Below are 25242 nucleotides of genomic sequence, written 5' to 3'. Positions count from 1 at the left end.
AAAAAATGAATGAATGGCAATGTAATATTTCACTAGAAATACCAGTTTTGTTTCAACAAAATATTGGTCATCATAAGAAATTCACCTTTGTTCACTGACTTTTAAATCTATAATGAGCTTTTTTTGGTAATAGTTGCATAGGATCTAAAATTCTAAGAAATTTTTTTGCTTTTTTGGTTTAAAAATTACATAACAGCTATAAAAAAGAATTTTATACTCATTCTTATTTTGTTATTGTTGCATACATTTAGGCATTATTAGAATAAAATTAATTATGGAAATAAAGAACTAAATGAAGGAAAAAAGAAAGGAAACAGTGGAAAATTAAGAGAAAGTGATGCTTTGTGAAGAGGTGTTAAGTTCTATTTTACAGGGGAAGAATTTGAGGTCCTATGGGCTGCCTGAGTGAAGATATTCAGTGCACAATAAAAATTGTATGCCTAGAGTTTGGGAGAGAATTTTGGCTAAAGATAATGACTTACATTTTATTCACCGAAGTGATGCAAATGAAGGAAATTGCCAAGGAGAGGGCATAAAGGGGCAAGAGTAGAGTCTAGGGAGAGATGGTGAGGACACAGTCTTAAAGGTGGGAAAGTTGAACATAAAGAGGACTGCAAAGAGAGTCCACAGAGTACACGTGTGTGTCATGGAAATCAAGGTCAGAGATAATGTTGAAGAAGGTAGGATTTATTATATTTGGTAATTGGAAAGTTGCCAATTAACCATATAATTGCTGAAGCATTTTATTATTTCTTTACACTTTTCTTTGTATAACTGGTCTAAGGGGCTTTTTGAAAAGGAAACCTTATTTCCTTATGGTGAGAAGAATTTCAAACAGATATTTGGGAATCATGTATCAGCTGCAGTTAGGTTTTGGCTTGTTATAGGAATGCAGTTTCCCCCACCATTACTGCACTCCACAAAGAGAAACTTCCTTTGCCATGATCACATACCCCAAATCTACCAGTGGCTTGGAAGATCAGAGTAAGATGACAGACACTCACAGTATAAAAAGCAAGAGTTGCCAAGCTTGGATATTTTGTTATGTTTATTGTCTTTGCTTTTTGATGATGATGATAACGATGACAATGTCACAAATTACTCTGAAGAAAGTAGGCAGAGAAAACTTACTTAGTTAAAATATTACAGTAAACTCTTCTGAGTGTCCCACCCTTGGATGGATACAGAGTAGGATAAATGGCAGAGAAATTTCTGAAGCTGTGAAAGTGAGCAGAAAGGTGGCAAGTGAATTTAATATAATCTTAGAGCAAGGCAAAACACCCAAGAAAAACAGAAGTTGAACTTTCTTTGAGTATCCTGGGCTCAAAGCAATCAAATATGATTCAGGAATGGGAACAAGGAGTTTTATAAATACTTCTTCAAGATGAAGCTTTATGAAAAAAAAAAAAACAAAACCCATAAACCATCTAATGTTTAGTACCATGTTTAGAAGGAAAACAAAATGTTACTGTCTTCTATAACATGATGGCCATTTTAATACTGAATACTTTACAGCATTCTGATTGCTTTAACTTCAAGGAAGACATAGAAAAGCTGTGGAGAACAAGCAAAGATGTTCGTGGTGGGCGAAAACATTTTTGTTGTTTTATGTTATTTGGCATCTCTTTGGAGAGATTATCTCTTTTAAACTGGTAAAACGTATAGTTTTGTTAGAGTACACAAGAATGAATCTCAGAACGTCCCTAGCATGAGGATATGTCTATGACCTACTTGGATCCAATTAGTGTCAGTGTCATAGTGGCTGATCCAAGGAGAGACATGAGATATAATCCAGGCCAGTAAGTCATTTACATGATGTATGCTTATGCTGTGGGGAAGGAAATACAGTCTTTAACTGGGATCACTTACTGGAAATACCAGGGGAAACCAAAATCGCCAATGGCTATCTTTGCCAACATATGATTATTGGTTAATGGGGAATGAAAGCTACACACAGATTAGCAGAGCTCAGAGAAACAGGAAAAGCGTGAGATTTCTAATGATGTCATTTGAACTCCTGGATACAGCTCTGGCCAGGATTCCAAATTCCATCTCAGTCGGTTCCCATTATCCTGACCAATACATTATTTAAAAGTAATGATTTTTCAGTCTTCCACAGGGATAAAGTATAACCAGAAAATCAAAGAAACAAAATAGTGTAAAGCTGGACTGGACTTATGCAGCTGATTTTAGAAAATGGTATGATCCCCTGAAGCACCCCCCCCCAAACTGAGATGAATTAAACACAAAGTGTGAAATAAACATAAATTTCATTACCCAAAGAGGTTGTGCTGGCTAAAAAATATCTATGTCATAAAAGCTTTAGTTACATTTACAGATGCTATTTTTACAATGCCTTAACAAGAGAAACAAAAGCTATTTGGGTATATCTTTTTATAAAGTGTTGAGTCTATCATCAGAGGCAGAATTTGGCGCTGCCTCCGTCATACATTAACTCATTTATTCAATAACTAATCACCAGGCACCTACTATCATGCCAGGGAACGTGCTTGACTCTGGAAATGAGTGATGACAAATGCCATTTACTGCTTTCAAGGGGCTCTCCTCCTGGGAGAGAAGACAGACATATTTGCAATAAACATTATAGAGTGCAAAGATTACTGAGTCAATACAAGAAACGGTGGTAGAACAAAGGAAGAAGAGAGATCATTCTCTGAGTCCAAAGAAGGGAAGTCAAAAAGTCTTCACAGAAGAAATAATGGTCTAAGGGCTTAAGAAATGGGGAAGCTGGTCAGTAGGCAGAGTGTAAGGAGGGAAGGAACCACCCAGATGCTCTACAGCTGGAGAGGCACACGGGGGGCAATGGAGTCTGGGGGAATCGGGTGGGTTGACAACAGAAGAAACTGGAGAACTGGCCAAGGGCCAGGTCATTAAAAGGCTGAACACGCCTGGCCCAGAGCATAATCCTTCACCCACACTGCATGGAGCTGCCAAAGCATCTTTATCAGTGCAGCACCCTGACTCACGGGTTTAACGTAACGTGATAGCTCTGTGCCTTGGCTCTTTGGGTCCTTGCTGCTTCTCCCTCTTCCCAGGAAGTAGAAGGATTGGGGTTTTCTGCAGTCAGCAGTCCAGCACCTTCTGCAGACCTTATTTTGGGGTATGTGGTTATCCAGAAATGAGGTCTTGATAGCATCCTTCTTTGACTAACTGGAGGGCCTACTTTGGTAAAACAATGAAAGGAGATTGGTAGGGTCTGATCCACATGATTATGCATATTCTTTTCATATTGTCAATTAGTAAAACTTGAGCATGAGTTCAGACTCATCCAAGGTCAGTGTTTTCCTCCCAAAGCTCACAGTGAGGTTTTAGTCACGGTTTTTTAGGAGTTCTAACACTAAGCAGTTAGTTCTGGGAACACAGAGAGGGTTAGGGGGAATGTGAACCCCAACAAGGGAGGAGAATTTCCCCTCCCTGAATTATTTTTTCCTTTAATGCTCCCTGTTTATAAGGAAGGAGACGGGAAATGCTCTCGTGCTAAACTGTTTCTTCCCATAGTTTTCAGTGAGAGAAAGCAACGCTGAAGCAATGAGGAAGTGAAAGAGGGTCAGTCAGGCATTTTAAGGTGTTCATTGAGGTGCAACTCCCCTACAAAAAGTAAGGATTCTGACTAGGTTAAATAAATTAAGAGGGTGTGGCACAAAAGGCCTGAGTTCTAGGCAAGTAGCTGCTTCACTTCACTCCGCCTCTGCTACTGACCGGGTGAAAAACCCTATTTGAGGCAGAGGAAATATTTTGCTTTTGACATTTTGAAACAATTTCCTAGCAGTTTCTTTTCATCCCTTCCCCCACTTCCTTTTTTTTTTTTTTTTTTTTTTTTAAACAAAGCACTTTCATGTCAGTTTTTCCTTCCTGGGCTTTTGTGGGCACAGAGAGACCAAGCTGCTACACTGATTAGCTTGATTTCAACTGTAGCTTTTGTCAGGCTTGCCCGCTCTGCTCACAGCTTTTGAATCTTCAGACATTCATCCATATTACTCAGAATCAAATTTGAAAATTTTCCAACATTTAATCCAATGTCTCAAACTAAATCATTTTGTGTATCTTTCAATCCAGGAAGAAGAAGAATACTTCAAATGGCATGAAGGAAAGGAATACAGAGACGTAAGACATACGGGTTCAGGCAGTTCATTCTAATAAAAACTGTTCCATCCTCTCCATTTCTACTTCATTCTTAATCTCAAGTTTGTGCAGAATATACTGAAGTACACAGTAGTAGGAAAATCATACTGCCTCTTGACGAAAATGAGCATGTTTTCAGGATAGGAGATAGTATTTTGAAGTGCAAACAATAGAGACCCCCCCCCCCATTATAGACATTATGACAAGACTATACATGGTAGTATATACTAATCTAATTTACTTTTGCTCTCAGAGTAGAAGAGGAATTTTATGTGTCATGCTCCCCACTTTTATCCTAGCTATTCATCAGTTAGTTTAGGTGCAGATTTGCAAATTAGCAATTGCACTAGATAGGGCTAAGAAATTTGCAATCTTGCCTCACTTCACTCTGCTGTATGTGACCATGGGCAAATCACACATCCTGTCTGAATACATTTTCTCTTCTACTTCAGTACTCACTTGCAATCTACCTAGAATGCACTACCCACTTAGAGGCTGGATACACAATCAGAAAACGGCCAGACTATATGTAAAAATGGAATTCTGATCTGCAATTTGCAGCAATCATCCCAGGAAGTCATCTTATTACCTACAGTAATAAATCCAAGAAGTCTATTATTTCTATAAAGCAGTCCACAAAGCCAAATAATAACCCCTGAACCATTGACTCAAAATGGCCAGGACTTGATTAACAATTAACAGCTTCTTTAATTTTTCTTCTATTTCCAATTTCGGACCAACCAGGGAAAGACAAATATGCACCCTCTAACCCATCATATAACATGTTAGCTGCCTATAGCTTCCTCATGCCAACTTCCTCCAATCAAGGGTACTCGAGACTTTCCATGTCTCCCCATGATAAAGCTTTCCCACTCTTCTGTCTGCCTTTAAGTGTCTGCCAAATGCAAGTGATGATCGCTGACTTCCTTGCTAGGGCAAGTTCTGAATAAAAAGCCTTTGAATTTTATCATTTCAGTAAGACTTTATTTCCACACCACTATTTAGCTTCCAACCCCTCCACCACAAACAACCTAGTATAACAATCTGATAAATTATCTCCCTCCCTTCTCTATATCTCCTCCAAGCTGTCTTCCATATCAGTGACCCAGTGATTGTCATAAATGGAAATTTAATTATGTCAATCCTGTTTTAACACTTCCTTGGTTTTCCATCAACCTCAGAGTAAGGTCTAAAGATTTTAGGTAGACTGATTTGGTTTCTTCATACATGTCCCCTCCTTTTTTGACACCCAACCCATGTTTGTGTGGCATCAAGATTCTTGGTATTTTCAAAATATGCCATATTCTCTCTCACTTCAAGGCTTCTGTCCATGCAAACTTCTCTTCCTGAAACATTGTTCTTAATTATCTTCATGTGGTAAATTCTTACACTTCCTGAAGATTTAGCTTAGGTATCACCTCCTTAGTGAAGCCTTTCCAAACCTTGGTAGTCTGTGCTGTCTTCAATCAAACATGTATTCTTTTGTTTTTACATGATTTGCTTAGACATCTTTTCAATTCAATGTTAGTTATTGCATTTTTGCACCTGCTCAATATCTGGTGTGTAAGTACTGAGTAAATACTGAAATTATGAATGAATAAATAAATGAATGATTAAAGAATGAATCTTCACATAAGTGAGTTCCCATATGTACCTATGTCAAACTCATGGGACCTAATCACTGTCAGCCCTCCATATCCATGGGTTCCGCAGCTGCAGATTCAACCAGCCACAGATCAAAAATATACATAAAAAAAATTCCAGAAAATTCCAAAAAGCAAAACTTGAATTTGCTGTGTGCTGGTAACTATTTATATAGCATTTATATAGTATATACAACTATTTACACAGCATTTACATTTTATTAGGTATTATAAGTAGTCTAGAGATGAGTTAAAACATGAGAGGATGTATGTACGTTATATGAAAATACTATGCCATTTTATATAAGGGACTTGAGCGCCTGCAGATTTTGGTATGTGTGTGTGTGGGGGGTGTCTCAGGACCAACTTCCCATGGATACTGAAGGATGACTGTATTTTTCTTTGGTCACTATTGTAATAGATATTAGACCATATATTAACTATTACCATGGGCCAGGTAGGGTAGTAGTTGTCTTATATTCATCATCTCTTTACTTTCACAGAATTATGCAGGGTTTGGTAATATTTCCTCCCCGCTATAGATGATTCATTTAAAGTTCAAAGAGGTTAATCAACTTGTCAAGGGACACACAGTTAATGAGTGGTAAAACTGGTATTTGAAAGCAGATAAGCCTGAAAATCAACACTGAGATCTTACGAGAAAAGGGAAATTTCTTATATTAAAATCACAGGAATGGAGGAGGGTATAGGTCAGTGGTAGAGTACATGCTTAGCATGTACAAAGTCCTGGGTCAATCCTCAGTACCTCCATTAAAAATTTAAAAAAAATTAAAGGAATGGTAAATGTAATCTATCATAAGCCAAATATATAAGTTAAGAATCATGGTGGGACTAACTCAGAATGAGGCTGGATATACAGTTAATTCTTATATCTCATAGATTCCGTATGTGCAAATTCTCCCACTCCCTTAAGTTTATTTGTAACCCCAAAATCAATTCTCATAGGGCTTAAGTGGTCATTTGTAGGTATGTGCAGATTGGCAAAAGATTTGCACTGCCTGACATGCATATTCCCACCTGAGGTTGAACAAGGTGATGTTCTGCCTTCTTGTTTCAGTTCTTATACTGTAAATGCATCTTTTTTTTTTTTTAAGTAATAGGCTGTACTTTTTAGAGTAGTTTCAGGTCCACAGCAAATTGGAGAGAAAGGTACAGAGATTTCCTAGGTACTCCCTGCCCTCTACATGTACAGCATTCCCCGTTAGCAACATCTAAACAGTTGAAATCACACGGTATATAGCCTTTTCAGATTGGCTTCATTTGCTTACTAATATGCATTTAAGTGCCCTCCATACCTTTAAATTGCCTGATAGCTCATTTCTTTCTAGTGTTAAATAGTACTCTATTGTCTGCATGTACCACAGTTTATCCATTCATTTACTTACAGGACATCTTGATTGCCTTCAAGTTTTGGCAATTATCAATAAAGATGCCATAAGCATTTGTGTGCAGGGTTTTTTTGTGGACATAAGTTTTCAACTCCTTTGGGTAAATACCAAGGAATGTGATTCTAAATCATATGGTAAGACTATGCTTAGAAACTGCCAAATTGTCTTCCACAGTGACTGTTCTATTTTGTATTCCCACCAGCAATGAATGAGAGTTCCTGATGCTGCACATCCTTGCCAGCATTTGGTATTGTCAGTGCTCCAAGATTTTGTCCATTTTAATAGGTGTGTAGGTGTATTCTTATTGCAGACTATTTGCAGTACCAAATTTTTCTCATTTTTTTGCTTTTTGTTGGTGTTTTCACTGTTTAAAATGTCCCCCAAGCATAGTGCAGAAGTGCTAGATAGACAATAGGTGTGTTGCTAAGGGCAAGAAGGCTGGACTGTGCATTATGGAGGAAATACCTGCGTTAGATAAGATTTGTTTAGACATGGGTTACAGTGCTGTTGGCCATGAGTTCAATGTAAATGAGTCAACAATATATATTAAATAAGGTGTCTTTAAACAGAATCACACATAAAAGAAGATTATGTATTGATTAGTTGACAAAAATGTGACTAGAGGTCCACAGGAATCGAATCCTATATTTCCTCTAGAAGCCATGGTTCAGTATTCATGAATTCAGTGTTCTCAATAATTTTATATAATACAACTACTGTGAATAATGAGAACAAATTGTATTCTCTATGGCCTGTAACATAATTTGCAGTATTTGGATTTTATTTTCTCTGTGAGGGGAGGAAGAGTAAAAACTAAGAAGCAAGAACGTGTGATTTTCCTTCTGCTTAGAGGACTTGCCCAAGAGAAATTTCCCAAGTTTGTGCAACATAGTCATTAATATTCCCTCAAAAACTAATTATTTCTCTCTCTTTCCCTGCGGTAGGATAGAATTTTACTTCCTGGTAGTTAGTTGGCATAACTGGAGTTCTGGCAGGAATCACTTCCAGAAGGATTCTTCAGTTGCTCATGGAGATCCCCCAGAGCTGCCCTTCCCTCTTTCAAGGTACTTTACCATGTTTAAGATGGTAGCCTATGTCCTTGATTAAAGATGACACGGAGCACAGCCATCAGTTAACCTACAATGGCATGTAGCATGAGTGAGATATAAAAATTTCTTCTTTCTAAGCCATTGATATTTAGGCATTTTATTTTTTCATGTATTATAACAGCCTCTTCTAATTGGTAGTGTTTTATTTCAACAATTCAATGGAGATGGCTATGGTCTGAGGAGAACCCAAAGAAAAATAAAAGTAAGGAGTATAAAGATGAAATACAATACACCTTGTATTGGTAAGCCCAGAGAACTTTAGTTTACAATAATTCCCATTTTTTGCCAGTTTCTCTAGAAGTGTCATCTAAATCAGTTGTCCTCATATTCTATTGCCTATCAGAATCACCTAGAAATCTTTTAAAATATTCAGATTCCTGACTGTAATCCCAGATATTGTGATTCAGGAGGTCTGAAATGGACCGCAGAAATCTTCAGTTTAATAATAACTCTACTTCTAGAATCCTAATGCTGGTGATCCATGAATCATACTTAAGAAAAACAGCTTTAATTATTTTGGCAATTATAAATCATTGAAATAAAATAAATTATTGAGGTCAGTTTATAAGGGGTTACCTTTTACCACAGATCTGGATGTACAGTGGCTGACGGGACATACCTTTTATGCTCATTCTGATACATTTTCCAACTCTTTCATTGGAAGACAAAGACATTTTTAACACACTTGTGTGGTTTCTGTCATCCAATACTGGTAGTCTCTCTGTTAATATGTGGCCCTGAGATGGTTTCAGTCAAAACAGAAGATGCAGCAAATGTAGTAACAGTATCTACAGCCACTTTGCAAGACTGCTGAAGGAGAGGTAAAGAAGGACCCCTTAAGTAAATGAAGTGATGGCAAGATCAGCTTCAGGTAATCAGGGTGTAACTGCATAAACTGGAATTGAGCTAGGGAGTCAAGGCCAACATGAAGGAAGAGGAAGGGTTTTTCTGGAAAACATAACCAATTCCTTTGTGTTTTACCTAGAAACATACCTCCAAAATAGACTGTCTATAACCCAGAAATCACTGGGAAGGACTTAACTGAGTGCCAACAGTCCCGTAAGACAGAGAATCCTGATTATGAATCCACACACTCTATTTTACCTACACAAGGTAGGACTCCTAAATCACATTTCAGAAGAAAGGTGTTCTCAAAAATATTTTTTTCCTTATTGTAGTTTTGTTTTGTTTTGTTTTGCTTTGCCTGAACAGCCTAATTCTTCAGAAGTACTTTAGAAAAATAATGACACCATGTCCTTTCCTTAAGGCCCCTTGCACAGATGTGCTCGGTGTTAAAGGCTGTGAGACACATCTTTCCCTTATTTTATTAGGGAGAGTTTCTGCCTTGACTTAAAGGCACTGATGACACTGAATTATCTTCTTATCTGAGTCTGAAAGTGATCCAATTAACAAGAGTCCCCAGAATCCAGAATCTGAAAGAATAGGAAGAGAGTTGGGACCAAAAATTTTATACCTGAAAATGTAATCTTTATAATCAGAGTAAGCAGGAACTCTTCTGATAGTATAATTCATTAAGATAATTCTGATACTCTTAAAATTTCACCAGAGAACTTCCTCTTGCTCCATAAAGACCAGACAAAAAGTGGCCCTCCAATGTGTTCCCATTATGTTGCATACATCGTCTACGTGAAGCATTTTTTCACTGCAGAGTCATTGCCTATTGGTTTATTTCAGAATTGCCATTGCTAGACCATGAGTTCATCAAGGACAGGAGTAGTTTCATGCTCATTGTTGTGTGCTGTTCCAGCTGAGGCTGTTTTGATTGCAAGGAACGAGAGCACTTTTGAGACAATAAAAGTAATTCTTTTAAAAAAAACTAATCAATGGAGAAAATAAAATGGTGGCCCACAAGAATATATTTCAAGGCTTTATACAAGGACAGGAAATGAGATGCAGGTGGATCTCAAGGTGGACTAGAATCAAAAGTTAGGAACTGACATCACCCTTTTCAATCTCTCTGACCCCATCATGTCTCTTGTTTTTTTCTACTCTCTGAGTAGCTCTCCATTTTCCCTTTCATGACCACATTCTATTGATTATTCATATTCCATGAACCCAGCTTGCCTTAATTCAACAAAATCCCCTGGACTCAACATTAAACACTGATAAATGACTTCAAATTGCTCATAGAGAAGGTCTGATTTATCCATTTATTCCTATCTCTGCAGGGCCTATCATTAGCTTCTAGGTACTTCCCTTCAGGTCAGTTTCAGTGGGGGATGAGAGGAAACAGTTACATGGTACATTGCTCACTGCCCACGCAGCAAAAGTTGTGGGCATGAGCAGATCTCTAATGAAGCAGCACAGACAAGGCAACTCCCTCAAAGGTGTCCCGTACTTATTCTCAATATCTGATACCTAAGGGGCATCAAAAATGTGTTAAATGAATGAACAAATCAATGTGGGAGACACTGTAGTTAACACTGCCAGTTTCCCCTTATTTCTCTCTAAAATAATCCCACTTTAGCTGTAAATTGCGTGGCATTAGCTTCAGGGAACGTGGACCTAGCCTGGTTGGGTACTGGAGATAGCTCGCATTGGTTTGTGGGAGTCAGTTATGCACATCCCTTCCCAACTCTGCCTAGTGGAGTCATGTTGGTAACCTGAAATCATCAGCCATGATGAGAGTATTTGCACCGCAGAAATCAGCCGATGCTACAATCAGTGCTTGCTTTTTTCTTTTCTCCCCAGAGAGCAGGTTATTAAACATTTATCAGCACACTACTGGCCCAGCCAGAATCACAGTGGTCTAAGCCAATAATGAAAATCTCAAGCCTCACTTTCCAGGAACTGATTAAGGGGAGGGCCTGTGACCCAGTTCTATCAATGGGACTTGGGCTTTCTTGGATTTTCTTTTGAAATAAAAAGTTGCATGGATTTCCTGCCTTTTGACTATTGTCTTTTAAAAATGTGATACTTCTAGCCAATTTGCAATCAAGAGAGGCAAGCTTAGAAATGAAAAACAGGCTTACATTGAATGAAAAGAAATATGGAAAAAAAAAAACCCACTTTTTTTTGATGACCTTTTAAGTCATTGCACCAAATATAGAACTGTCCTGCTTCAAGGTATCTTGTTAAGTGTCAACAAATGACCTTTATTTCTTAAGGCAATTTTACTTGAATATTCTATAACATGCAGCCAAAAGCTGCAATGAGTGAACAGATGGATGAATAAATGAATGAATGAATAAGATCATTTATCTAGGTGTATACTGGGCAAAAAACATCTGGGCCAATTACATGTATTGTACCATTGAACTTTTTACTTTATCCTTTAGCACTGTAATATACTGTAAACTTTTCTTATTTTTTATCCTGGATGAACAGAACTTCTTACAAAAGGAGTACACACATTATCCAGTCACACGGTTATATATATTTAGGAATATCTCAGTGAAGGACAACTTGTTCTTCTCTGCCATCCAATGATTACTAGAAAATATAGTAACTTTTCAATTACAAAAGTAGGGTGCATGCATCTTTTCAAATTAGTTTCCTCCAGATATAGGCCCAGGAGTGGGTTTGCTGAATCACATGGTAAGTCTATTTTTAGTGTTTTGAGCAATCTCCACACTATTTTTCATAATTGCTGCACCAAACTACATTCCCACCAACAGTGTAGGAAGGTTCCCTTTTCTCCCCACCCCTTTCAGCATTTATCATTTGTGGACTTTCTAATGATGGCCATTCTGACTGGTGTGAGGTGATACCTCATTGTAGTTGTGATTTGCATTTCTTTAAGTGGTGATACTGAGCATTTTTTCATGTGCTTATCGACCATTTGCATGTCTTCACTTATATGCAGAATCTAAAAAAAATGACACAAATGAACTTATTTATAAAACAGAAACAGACTTGCAGATATAGAAATCAAATTTATGGCTACCAGGGGTGAAAAGGAGTGGGAAGGGATAAATTCGGAGTTCGAGATTTGCAGATACTAAATACTATATATATATATATAAAGTAGATAAACAGGTTTCTACTGCATAGCACAGGGAACTATATTCAGTATCTTGCAGTAATCTATAATGAAAAATTATATGAAAAGGAATATATGTATGTGTATGTATGACTGAAACATTATGCTGTACACCAGAAACTGATACATTGTAAACTGACTGTACTTCAATTAAAAAATAAATAAAATTTTAAAAGGAAAGGATATACACATTGCATATCTGATTCAGAATTTTTAAAAAGTATTTGGTTTTAAGAAATTAAAATATTATAATACAATAAAAGAATAATTTGTAATAGAGCAATAAAACTGAATTAACAATATAATACTTTAACTATATTATAATGTCAAAAAGTATGGACAAAAATAAATTGTAAAGTTTAATATAAAAAAATGGGAAACTTATGGGATCCTTAATTTCCAATACTAGCAATTTAAATTCTAAGGTGTAATTTGTGTACTTGTGTGCCTGTATGAGCAAGCATGTGGGAATGATGGTGTTTTTATTTTATTTTATGCTTATTACATAATAAGCTATTGTTGTTATAATGAACAGGATTGAAATACAGTGAAATTTAAAGCCATTATATGCACTGAGGATGATTCATAGCACAATTTTTACTCTGACATTTTTCTTTCTCTCTTTTGAGTCTGAGTGATGAACTCAGACAAACACAAAGCTTTCCTGGCTGGTGAGGAAGGTCACCTGTCCCTGTCCTACCTGTTCAGCTGCAGTGAATCATTGTTTTTTCATCCCACACTTTTGTCAATGAATCCCAGTTCTCTCTAGAAACTCCAATGTGTTGTGATTTCAGAGAAGAGGAAAGATACAATGCATACTTGACTAAGGATGCTACCTAAGGGGTACCTAGTGAAAGAAAATATGCCAAAGCCTGGCCACTTTATTCTTCTAGGAAAAAAAAAGACAGGTAGCTAAAGTGAAAGACTTGAACAACAGCCATTTTTTTCAGTCCTCAATTACCCTTGTCAGGACTAGCCATATGCATAACAATAGCAAAAATGTTGTTCTGGATGTTACCTCTTTCAGTTTCTATTAAAATTGTAATACTGCCTGTTTCCATTATACATCTCCCTGTATATTTCAATCAAAATGTCACCTAGCCGCTGGTCCTAGAGTGCACTTAGTATTTTCATTAAAACCAACAAAACCAAGAAATGACAAGGGTGCAGGTGGGTTCAGGCAATTAAACTCCTCCTGTATGTATTGTTAAATAGCAGTTGAGGAAAGAAAGAACCCCTATTGAACACCTGTCCCTTCTTTTTTGAATGGCAGCTAAGAAATCCACTTAGCTAGCTCTTGTCTGCCTATTTTCCTGACAGATACTGTGACGAACAGGCAGTTACAGGGCCAGTAATTCAGAATTAATTTTTCCTTCACAAGAGTGCTGTGGACACTGAGCACAGTAATGGTGCTGGATCAGGATTCGGAGGTGGGGGGCAGACAAACAAGACAATTGGAGATGGGCAGGAGATAAAAGCCCTTTATAGGTCTGCTCCACTTGCCAGTCGGAGCTGTGGTTTTTGCTGGCACCTTTTATTATTATTATTTTTAAAATTTTTATTATTAGTTTTATCTGTCTCAGATGAAAGTCTGAAGAGTTAATCATTAAAACATTTGCCATATACGTGTGTGTTGAAAGAAGAGACATATGAAAAGTCTACAGTGTTGTTTTCCGTCTTTTGCCACCCTATTAAAAATGTTAGTGGCTGCAAAGGACAGCTGTTAAGTCACACATTGAGATTGTTTACTGCTTCCTCCTGTGAGCTATCTCAATCGACAAAATTACCACAATTCCTTTAATAAACCAGGACCTTTTGTGAACCCACCTTTATTGCTTATTTTATCCTGATAGGAAACACCCACCCCTAACACGCACAACAAAAATTTGTTCCCAGCAGGCCATATTAAAATTCTCCCTTGCACTTATTCTTTCTACCTCTCTCCTGCTCACCCCCCTCCTTGATCTCTCAATCTTTCTAAGTCCCTGCTCCTGAAGGCTAGCCACCCACGCAATTTCATAGGCCAGCTGAATGAAGGCTCTCCAGGGATGACTCAAAGAGGAGGATTAGATACAACTGTTCTCTGGCCAGCCTTTGAGACCCCTTAGCAGACAAACAGCAGACAGATCTTGTGAATTATCTCCCAGTCACTGACGCAAACCACTCAGAATAAATCAGAATTGAGTAACTGCTTTATTACTCAGGTAAAATTTATCGATCTGTTACAGAAAGGAAAAAAAAAGTATATAAGCTAAAGAGGATAGGTCATGCTAAAATAGCAAGCATAAAACCTCTCATAAATCCTCTCATTTCAAATATTTGATATTTAGTGTAGAGTACCTTCTTGGAGAAGTTAATCTTTGTGTGGTTTATGTTGTCTGAGAGGAAACATGCATAACCCAAGACCTTAAAACCCATCAGTTAATTATTAAAATACACACTGATGAAGTATGGTGACCTCAATTTGTAAGCCCCAAATCAGGATGCATATTTTGACAATGCTCTTTTTCCGCCTTAAAAAAAAAAAAAAAAAACTGGTAATATTTCTGACCATGAAAACATTAAACCTGAAAAAGATCAGTTATAGCTACCCCAAAATATCTGAGTTATAGACTTTCTATCCATAGAAGCCACCTCTACCCAACTTATGAGCATCTTAACACGATTTCTTCATACTCACTTATTTCATAAGCATATCACTCATCAGCTAGTCAGCCTTTAATCAGTGAGTACCATTAGCATGGGACTGTGTTGCTGCTCTTCCACTTTTATGCTTTCCAAATCCCCCAATTAAAAAAATTTAAAATTAAATTCTGTTTTCTTACAGAGCAGAGGATAGTTGATGAATTCCAAACCTGTATATAGTAAGAATTTCTCTTGTTTGTTGTGATCCTTACAGAGCTATCCATGGGACTGGGTAATAGATGCTGAACAAATGCAGCTCTTCTTAATTGAACTTCCCTAAAATTCCTACTCTACAATTGGAATTTTATTCTCTAGTCCCCCAATTATGCAATAATCCCCTTCTCTCATATTAAAGAGGATTTACTCAGACTGATGTGTGAAATATATAACCTCATTACAGTGTTTAGGTGTGTTATTTTATTTGGCTATTTAAAGGTCCTTAAAAACCTATCCATGTCAATATTATCTCAGATTTATAAAAGCTCAAAATTGGCAAAAGTTTCGCACATCAACTAACATGGTACTATGAACAGCCATATACTTATTAATGAAGTTTACACTTATTACTATTAATTAATGATAAAATGATGGACATGTGGTAATTAATAGTCAAGGAAATATTAGAGGACTGTTTTCAATTACATGAAAACAGCTTTTAAAACTGAAAAAATGAGAAAATAGATCAACGAGAGTTACCCTCAAGCATGATACGTATTTAGGATACGATTATCAAAAACAATTGTGTAAGCCGCTAATTTTATGTGCCATCAAACTGTGAGGATGTACATGTATTAAAGCAATACTGCACAGTCGGTGGAGTATAACATATGACAGTCATCACACAGACAGAGGCTGCTACGCACCATGCCCAGTGGGCAAACACTACCCACCACTGATTTATAGATCAAAACTCTCATTCATCCCTAAAAGCTTACTGATGTATGAATGATGTGATAGAAATTAGGATGAATCAAAATGTCTGTAAATTAATTGTAGCTGCTCGCGATGTTACTTTCCTAGTCATTTCAGTGGTATTAAAATTGTATGTAAATGAAATGTACTTACGTTAGAAAGAATAGTATGGGGAATATCTTAAAAAACAGTGCCTACTCCGCCTTATATTTTTAAGTCAGCTAAAAAATATAGGTAGAAGAAAATTCCTAATAAATGCAGGAAAAGGAATTTAAGACTTTTACATGAAATTTATAGTAATATTAGATCATTTTTATGTAACATTGTCTGCTATTGGTCATGTTTATCAAATCACATTTCAACTGTAGAATATAAAATTATTAATTATTACAGGTCCTGAAAATTTCTACTTTCCAGATTTCTATTTAGAAACTGTGTATTAGAAAACTGTAGATTGTGAAATACTTGGTGATTAAGCATATTTTAAGGAAAACTGTTGAACTGTGACATATTTTGCATTAGGACTTAATAATAAAAAACTTTCACAGCTTCTCTTCCTAAAAATGATGATGATGAAAAACTGTTGACTTCTTAAATACATCCTTCCAAGCAGAAATATAATTTTTGGTAAAGAAGAAACAATGGTCTATAAACCTAGAAAAATAGTTCATCTTACTAAGGGAATTAATCTCATCAATTTCACCTTTGTTTATAACACTTGTCTGTGATTTATAATAAGAAATAAATATTTTGGTCTCTGTCCACTGGTTCCTGGATCACAGCTCCTAAAACCCTTGTAATTTCCTAAGTGACTTGAGTAATGTGGGCATATTTAGTATTTGTTTTTTGGCCTCCATTCCTGAAATAGCTTCAGGCCCATACAGGTGAAATGGATGTCTTTTGTTATTCACAGCAAGCCCCTTGTAATCACACCTGAGTTTAAGTCAGTAAGGTGACCTGGAAAGCCTGAGGACCAATGCTGGTTACCAGGGGAACCAACCATGTGATTAGAGGGTTGGAACTTTCAGCCCACCAAGACCTCAGGGGCAGAGAATGGGGCTGGACATTGACTCAATCACCAGTGGCCAATGACCTAATCAAGTGTGCCTATGTAATGAAGCCTCCATAAAAATCCATGAACTCGGGAGAGAGCTTCTGGCTTGCTGAACTTTGGGAAATTTGGGGAGTAGTGTCCTTGAAGATGGCATGGAAGCTCTGTACCCCTTGCCCTATGCATCTCTCCATCTGACTGATTCCAAACTGCCATAGTCCCCCTGTGTGTGGTTTCACTTTCTGCAGTTACAGTTATCTGCAGTCAACTGCAGTCTGAAAATATTAAATGGAAAATTCTAGAAATAAACAATACATAAGTTTAAAATTGATCATCATTCTGAGTAACACATCCTGTGCTGTCCCACCTGGGATGTGAATCATCCCTTTGTCCAGGTATCCCACCTCTTAGTCACTTAGTAGTGTCTTATTATCAGATCAACTGTCACATTATTACAGTGCACATGTTCACATAACCCTTATTTCATTTACTAATGGCCCCAAATCACAAAGGTGGTGATACTAGCAATTCAGATATGCCAAAGAGAAGCTGTCAAGTGCCTCTTGTAAGTGAAAAGGTAAAACTTCCCGACTTACAAAGAAAAAAAATCATAATGTGGAGAAAGCTAAGATCTACTATAAGAATGAATCTTCTATTCATGAAATTGTGAAAAAAGAAAAAGAAATTCATGCTAATTTTGCTATTGCACCCCAAAATGCAAAAGTTTCAGCCACAGTGTGTGATAAATGCTTAGATAAAATGGAAAAGGCATTAAATTTGTACAATAAGGTACTTTGAGAGAGAGAGACCACATTCACATAGCTTTTATTACAGCATATTGTTATGGTTATTCTATTTTATTATTAGTTATTATTGTTAATCTCTTACTGTGCCTAATTTATAAATTAATCTTTATCATAGGTATGCATGTATAGGAAAAAACATTTTATACAGAGACAGAGAGAGAGAGAGAGAGACAGAGAGAGAGAGAGAGAGAAAGAGAGAGTGTGTTTGGTACTATCCGTAGTGTCAAACATACACTAGGGGTTTTGGAAGCTATATCCCGCAGGTGAGAGGGGCTACTATACATCCTTTTGTATAAATGGGTAATATACCAAGTAAATGGTTTTTCTGAGTTCTGTGAGCTGTCCTCGCACCTAAATTGAATCTGAGGAAGGAGTTGTGCACAAGTCTGATTCATAGCCAGTCAGAAGCACAAGTAACAACCTAGACTTGCAACTCGTGTCTCAGGTTGGGGGGAGGATGAAGATAGGCTCATGGGACTGAGTCCTTTACCTGTGGGATCTGATATTAACTTCAGGTAGACAGTGTCAGAATAGAGTTAACTGTAAAACACCCAGCTGGTCCTGCAGCATGGCTCTGTGTGTGGAAAATCTACATATCCGGTGTCAGAACTGAAGTCACTGACAATAGAGGAGAAACACAGGATTTGACTTTTCTTTAGCATATGCACGGAAGGTGAGTTTTCATGGGCAAAACAAAACCGTTACTCTACATTGAAATCTCTCTAGTTTTTCTTAATGATCAAATGCAGTGTCTACAGACATCTACATCTGTGTTGATCAGAAGAAAAACTTTGCTTCTAGTCCTGAGGCCCTCTTTCTGTTTCAAGAGAGAGATATCCTTAAAAACTTACGTGATAATTTGACCTGATGAAGATGTGAAAGGCAGTAAGAGAAGAGCAGAATCTTGGCCAGAACTCATGACTCTGAGTACAGTTATGTAAAGAATATTCATTTGTTTGCTTTCTAAGTGTGTGATTGTGTGCGTGTGTGTGTGCGTGTGTGTGTGTGGAATTTATCTCAGGGTGCCCAAGACTCATACAGTGAGTACAAATTTACTATTTTGTATGTTATATTTTGTTGGTAGAAGTAGAACTGTATTAAATTAGCAGATTTAGACAAATATGCCATCATCACGAAGAAAAATTTTTGATCAGAAAGACATGTGATCCAGAAATAATAAAGGGGAAGAGGCAATTCTTGGGGTCATCAGAAAGGGAAATAGAAAAGTGGTTCAGAAGTATTTGAGGAGAAAGCAGTAGCCAAAATGCCATCATCATGATTAAGATTCCCAACTCAGCATAAAAGGGAAGACAATGTTCACAGTAGCATTATTTACAGTTGCCATCATATGGAAGCAACCTAAGTGTCCATCAACAGATGAATGGATAAAGATGTGGTATACAAACACACACACACACACACACACACACACAATGGAATACTACTCAGCTATATATATTTTTTTGTCATTTGCAGCAATATGGATGGACCTGGAGGACATGCTAAATGAAGTCAGTCAGACAGAGAAAGATAAATATTTTATGATATCACCTATATATGGAATCTAAAAAATACAACAAACTAGTGAATATAACAAAAGAGGAGCAGACTCGCAGATCTAGAGAACAAACTAGTGGTTACTGGTGGGGAGAGGGAAGCAGGGGAGGGGCAATATAGAGGCAGAAGAGTGAGAGTTACAAACTATTAGATATAAAAGAAGACACAAGGATATAATGTACAACATGCAGAATAGAGACAATATTTTATAATAACTATAAGTGGTGTATAACCTCTAAAAACTGTGATTCACTATAAGTTACACCTGTAACTTACATATTATTATACAACTATACTTTGATTTAAAAAAAGAAGTTTTGAATTTAAGTTCTGACTTCATTATTTCTCGCTTTGGTTTCTTCTGTGTAAAGCAGGTGTAATACCAACAACACTCAGATTTACTGAGGGATTAACAGAGGTTATAAATAGAGTATTTTTCTATTGTAAGTAATGAAATGATGTTTAATACAGCAGCTTGCACGTCATTTGTTTCCCATGTAACCTGCTTCGTGGCAATCACTGCAGCGATCTGGTGCCACTTCTGACCTCCTTCCATTTCCAACACCAGCCTAACAAGGGGCTTCCTCAGCTCAACCATAGCAGCATTATTCTTTTTGATTCCGGCAAAATATAAGGGAACTGACTGCTTTTCTTTTCTTAGTCAGCCCACTTCACCCATGTGTAGATAGAAAATTTGCTCTTTATCTTGTTATGTTTTCAATCTAAATGATTTACATTACCTAGATGAAACACTGCTATGAGGGCATGAAAGGTTAATTCCTTCCTCTTTATACAGAGACTTGGACACTGTTTTGAATTATTGACCAGGGAAGGCTTTCAAGGGTCATCTAAACAGTAAGTTGTGAATTGTAGCCTCTTTGTCTGAGCCTAAAGGCTGGCTGTCTTCTTAAAAGTGGTTAAGTGGAAGTTATTGATGAGCGCTGGAGAGAGATTTGACATCAGGCTTTAATTATACCTTGAAAGGCAAGCAAAATGGAAAATTAAGGCTAATTCAATTGAACAGTTGATCACTAAGCAATAATCACAACAAAGAAATGTATTTCTGTTTCACCCAAGTGCTGCCCACATGGAAGATTGGTACCAGTAATCAGATTTATGCTCCTCTTCTCAAGATATTTTATTTGGATCAAGAGAGGCATGCTTTATTCAACCTATCTGAAAATGTGTTTGCATGGCCATACAGGCCTGGGATTCCTTTAAATGAAAAAGAGTGGAAATAGAACTCTTACAGTATTCCAACCTTCCTGAGGACATCAATCTACAATTCCTGGTCAGCACTATCTATTTCAGAAATAGAGGGCAAAAGAGAAAGACGTCACCAGTCAAAAACTCATACGGAGAAATACATTACTGAAGCCCACAATTACCAAACACATGAAAGCTATATTAAGATACACTTATTAAAATACACTAACACCTCAACATTTATGCAGATTTTTGGTTGTGTATCTTTGCATTTTAATCATTGAAAAACCTAAGAATGGACAGCTTTTTTCTAGTCTTTGACATTCTCCTGCCAAATGGAGCCACTGACATCAACTACAGAAGAACTGTCTTGACACCCACAAAATTCAATAAACTCTTCTCAAGACTGCCACAAATTGACTATGTTGAACCATATGATGCTGACAATGTTCAACCACTTTTTACCTACAAATATGGTAGCACTGTATGGTTCTATCTAATGGATACAGACACCTTGTGGATCACATTTCTCTAATTCTTGCACAGTAAGTTATCAGTGATGTCCTCCATGAGCACTGTTCAGGGAAGCACTTCCTGGCTGAAGAAACTCAGGGGCCTTTATCTTTGGCTACTAAAGATGAGTATTATAAAGCTCTGTTAGTTCATGTGACTGTTGCCTTCTGCTCAAGTAATTTTAAACGAAAAAAAATATTAACAGTAGTTATATCTGTGGATATAGGTTAATTTTTCTTCTTTATACTTTACCGTATTTTCCCAATTTCTACAATGAACAAGTATTTTAAAATCAGAAACCTGTTGTTTTGAAAAATTAAAGGGAGTTGAATTTTAAATGTCATTTTAAAATCTGAAGAGAGCAAGCTGTATAATAAATGGGCCTATTCCTTCAGACAAAACACCTATGAATAATTCTGAAAAATGACTTGTTTATTAACACCACCGCCCCAATTTCTCCTCCTGTTGACAAGTAGTCAGGGTAGTTGACACTCCCAGTTTCACTTGAGCTGATTTGTGACACTTATTAGTCAACCAATTTAGGAGCACAACGTGCTTTGGTGGTCTAATGCCACCTCTGGTCACATATTAACCTCATTTTGGCTTAAATGCTCCATTTAAATGGGAAACCGTATCCAGCCGGCAGGGGAATAGCACTTGCTTTAAATTGGATATTATTCTGAATTACAGTCAACTCTGTAATTCAGTGTGATGTGGCTGCTAAAAAGCCAAGGATCTTAGACTGCATTAATAAAAGTGTAATTTCTGGTTTATGGGAAGTAATCGTCTTTCTACTATTCTGATCAGGCCACATCTGGAGTATTATGTCCAATTACAGGTCAACATTTTAAGAACCATGGCAAATTAGAATATGACCAGAAGAGAAAATCAGAATGGGGAGGGGTCTGAAAGCCGCTGTCGTCTGTGAGGAACAGGCAATGGAAAGCAGACTGGGCGGTGTAGATGACAGAATAGCTGTCTGCAAATATTTGAACTGGTTCAATGGAAATGAGAGAGAGAATTCTGCATTGTCCAGAAGCAGAATGAATTGGGTTTTCTATCACCATGAGAGGATGCTAAAATGGAGCATTTTTTTTTAATCTCCCCTTTGAGATCTCCTGAGGCTGGCAACAAACCACCAGGTGACAATGGTCTCCACATTCCAAAGGGAGGTAGGTGCCTGACCATCTGAGCTGGATTTGCAAAGGAAGTGGCCCAACATGGCTTGAGTCTAACACTACCTCGAGGATATAAAAGGGTTAAAACTAGGGTCTGACACAAAGGAACTTATTTACAAAACAGAAACAGACTCACAGAGATAGAAAGCAATGGTAACCATCGGGGGAAAGGAGGGAGTGGAGGGATAAATTGGGAGTTCAGGATTTGCAGATACTGACTACTATACATAAAATAGATAAACAACAAGGTCCCACTGTATAGCACAGGGAACTAGATTCAATATCTTGTAATAGCCTATAATGAAAAAGAATATGAAAAGGGATATATATAACTGAATCACTATACTGTACACCAGAAATTAACACAACATTGTAAACCGACTACACTTTAATAAGAATAAAATAAAATAAAATAAAATAAAATAAAATAAAATAAAATAAAATAAAATAAAATAAAATAAAATAAAATAAAATAAAATAAAATAAAATATTGTAGGGTGCAAGAGTAGAATATTTTTGAGAGTGAGTTGTTGGAGAACAGTGGTATTTTCCCTACTCTGCAGGAAGGAGTGGGGTGCCAAGGTTCATGAGAAGCAGAGTGAGACAGGTAGAAGCACTCAGAGAACTCAAGTTGTGTCTCTGGGGTTCAAGGAGCACACAAACTGGTGCCAGCACCACACCAGCAATAGCCCAAAAGTGGATGACTGCAGCTTGTGACGCTCTCTGATCTGACTACAGAACAACTTAAGAAGCTGGACGGGCCTATAGCCTTCCATGCAGAAGGTGGCAAGGTTTGTGTGCTGCATAAAGGTACTGGACAGAGATGGCCAGTGAAAGCTGAAATACACCCTCTCTCTCTGACCCACCAGGGTGAGGTTGCATCTGCCTACTTGAAGGGGTGTGTTTTTCTTGGGACAGAGGCACTGGCAACTTGCCAAGTCATGTACTCCGCAAGGCTGCATCTTTCCAGAGGGGTCACCTTTTTCTAATTCAAAGAAAGGCACCGCACAAGCTAAAGGCAGAAAAGGAAGATTTTCTCATGGACCAGATGGGGGACCACAGGAGAAAAAGTCAGCTTGGAATCATCTGAAAAGGAATTTGCCCAAGAGAGCCACCTCGAGAGGAGGTGAGACTCCAAGAGAGGACGTGAGATGGTTGAATCATCAGATACCTGCAGGGCTGTGAATGGCCAACCAGAAGAAGCATCTCCTGTGCTAAGGGAAGTACAGGCAGGAAATTCTCAGTGATGAATGGTACACTCTCCAGATCATCAGTGAAAGCCCAACTTAAGAGAAAGAATCAGCTTAAATACTCTCCAAACTCAAACCATCAGTACTAAACCACGGCAAGTGTTAGGTAGGAACTTTCCTATGCCTGCATGCTTCTCATTCTACCTGATCCAGTTCCAAAGGTGCCAGCTGGAGTAGGGGAAAGGAGAAAGTTCAAGTTGGAGAAAGAAAAGTAAGGCAGACCAGTTCATTCTTCCCCACTGTAGGATTTCAGAGCCTGGGGCAGCCAGATGGGGTACTAGAGCAGCATTAACTTCAGAGTTTTGACAATTGCTTGAAAATAGACATTTAACTACTGAAAAGAGATTTTTAGTGACTAGCAATAACCAGAAGAGGTTTGTATTTCTACAAGTCACCAAAGAAGTACAGGAGCCATCTGAAATGTCATCCAAATTGCAAAAGAAAAGCCGACTCCAAAGCACAGGTTGAAAGGCCAGAGGCAAGAGGAAGAATAAAATTGTTTCACTTACAATCTGTGAAATTTCACACCATTGGTTCTCTCTCTGTCTCTCAATCTCTCTTTCATATACACACACAGACACAGACACACACACACACACACACACACACACACACACTCCATGTAAAAGGCATAAAGGCACAGATTTCATCTCAACATAAGAAACTTCTATTGTTAGACTGCTTATGAATAAAATGGGCTGCCTCCAAATACGGTCCCCTCCCCATCAGTGAAGCTTGGAAGGACAAATGCTATCAATAGTCCATCTCTGAGGATGCCACCATCTCTGTCTCTGTGACACTGTGAGACTCCGTGCTGACAAAAGAGAGACAGGGAAGAGATAATGTAGAAAAATCATGACTCTCCAGATCCGTAACAGTGCTTTTTAATTTTGAAAACAGGGCAATTCTCAAGGTGCTGGAGTGTTCAGCTCCCTCTGCCTGTCCCGAGCAGCCTCTCAGTACAGATCCGTTCTGAGATTAGGGTGTGGTCATTCAGCACAGAGACGAGACTCCAACTCACAATGCACAAACGTGTGCATAACTGAAGTGTGACCCTAACTTGTGCCAATTTAATGAATTCAACTACATGCATGTTTTAATCTTACTATATGCCATGCTGGCCAAAATAATTTCAGAATTTGCTTGAATCTGCATGGTATAGGTTCCTAAGAATTAGTCAGAGCCATCCAGGGACTGGATCCATTTACTGCTAACCTCTTCATTCAGCTTTTAGATTTGCTTGATCAGATTCATTTTCTAGGACTAAACTGTGGTAGGTAATAACCATCTAACTCAGAGTCCCTCAATTTGAGGAAAGGGGAAAAGAATTTTACAAATGTTTTGTGTGGGTTGCATGGGAAGCGGGTCGAACAGAGAGGAATTGACACAGACAAGAGTGATTATAGATTCTGATGAATGTCCCTCCTACTCAAACTGAGCACATGCATCCAAACATCTTTACATGGGATCTGTCATCTTGCCAGGAGATGTAGAGCTGTCAACTTAATTAGGATGTCAAGGACTTTGGCTTGAGTGCCAATGTAAATTAGGCCATGATGAAATGGGAATTCATTTATTCCATTTCATTCATTCAATAAATATTCATAGGGCACTTATTCTTTGGCAAGTACTGTGGTAGTCACCGGGGCTAAATTCATGAGTGAAACAGATACAAACTGTATCATAGGACTTTACACTACAACTGAGAACATGGGCACTGAACAAGGAATTATAAGGGGAATGAGGACAACACGAGTAATAAGGGATTACAGTAACA

Source organism: Camelus ferus, chromosome 4 (assembly GCF_009834535.1).
Source record: "Camelus ferus isolate YT-003-E chromosome 4, BCGSAC_Cfer_1.0, whole genome shotgun sequence".
Classification (NCBI taxonomy): domain Eukaryota; kingdom Metazoa; phylum Chordata; class Mammalia; order Artiodactyla; family Camelidae; genus Camelus; species Camelus ferus.
The sequence above is the reverse complement of the archived record's forward strand: the minus strand, read 5'-3'. Positions refer to the sequence as shown.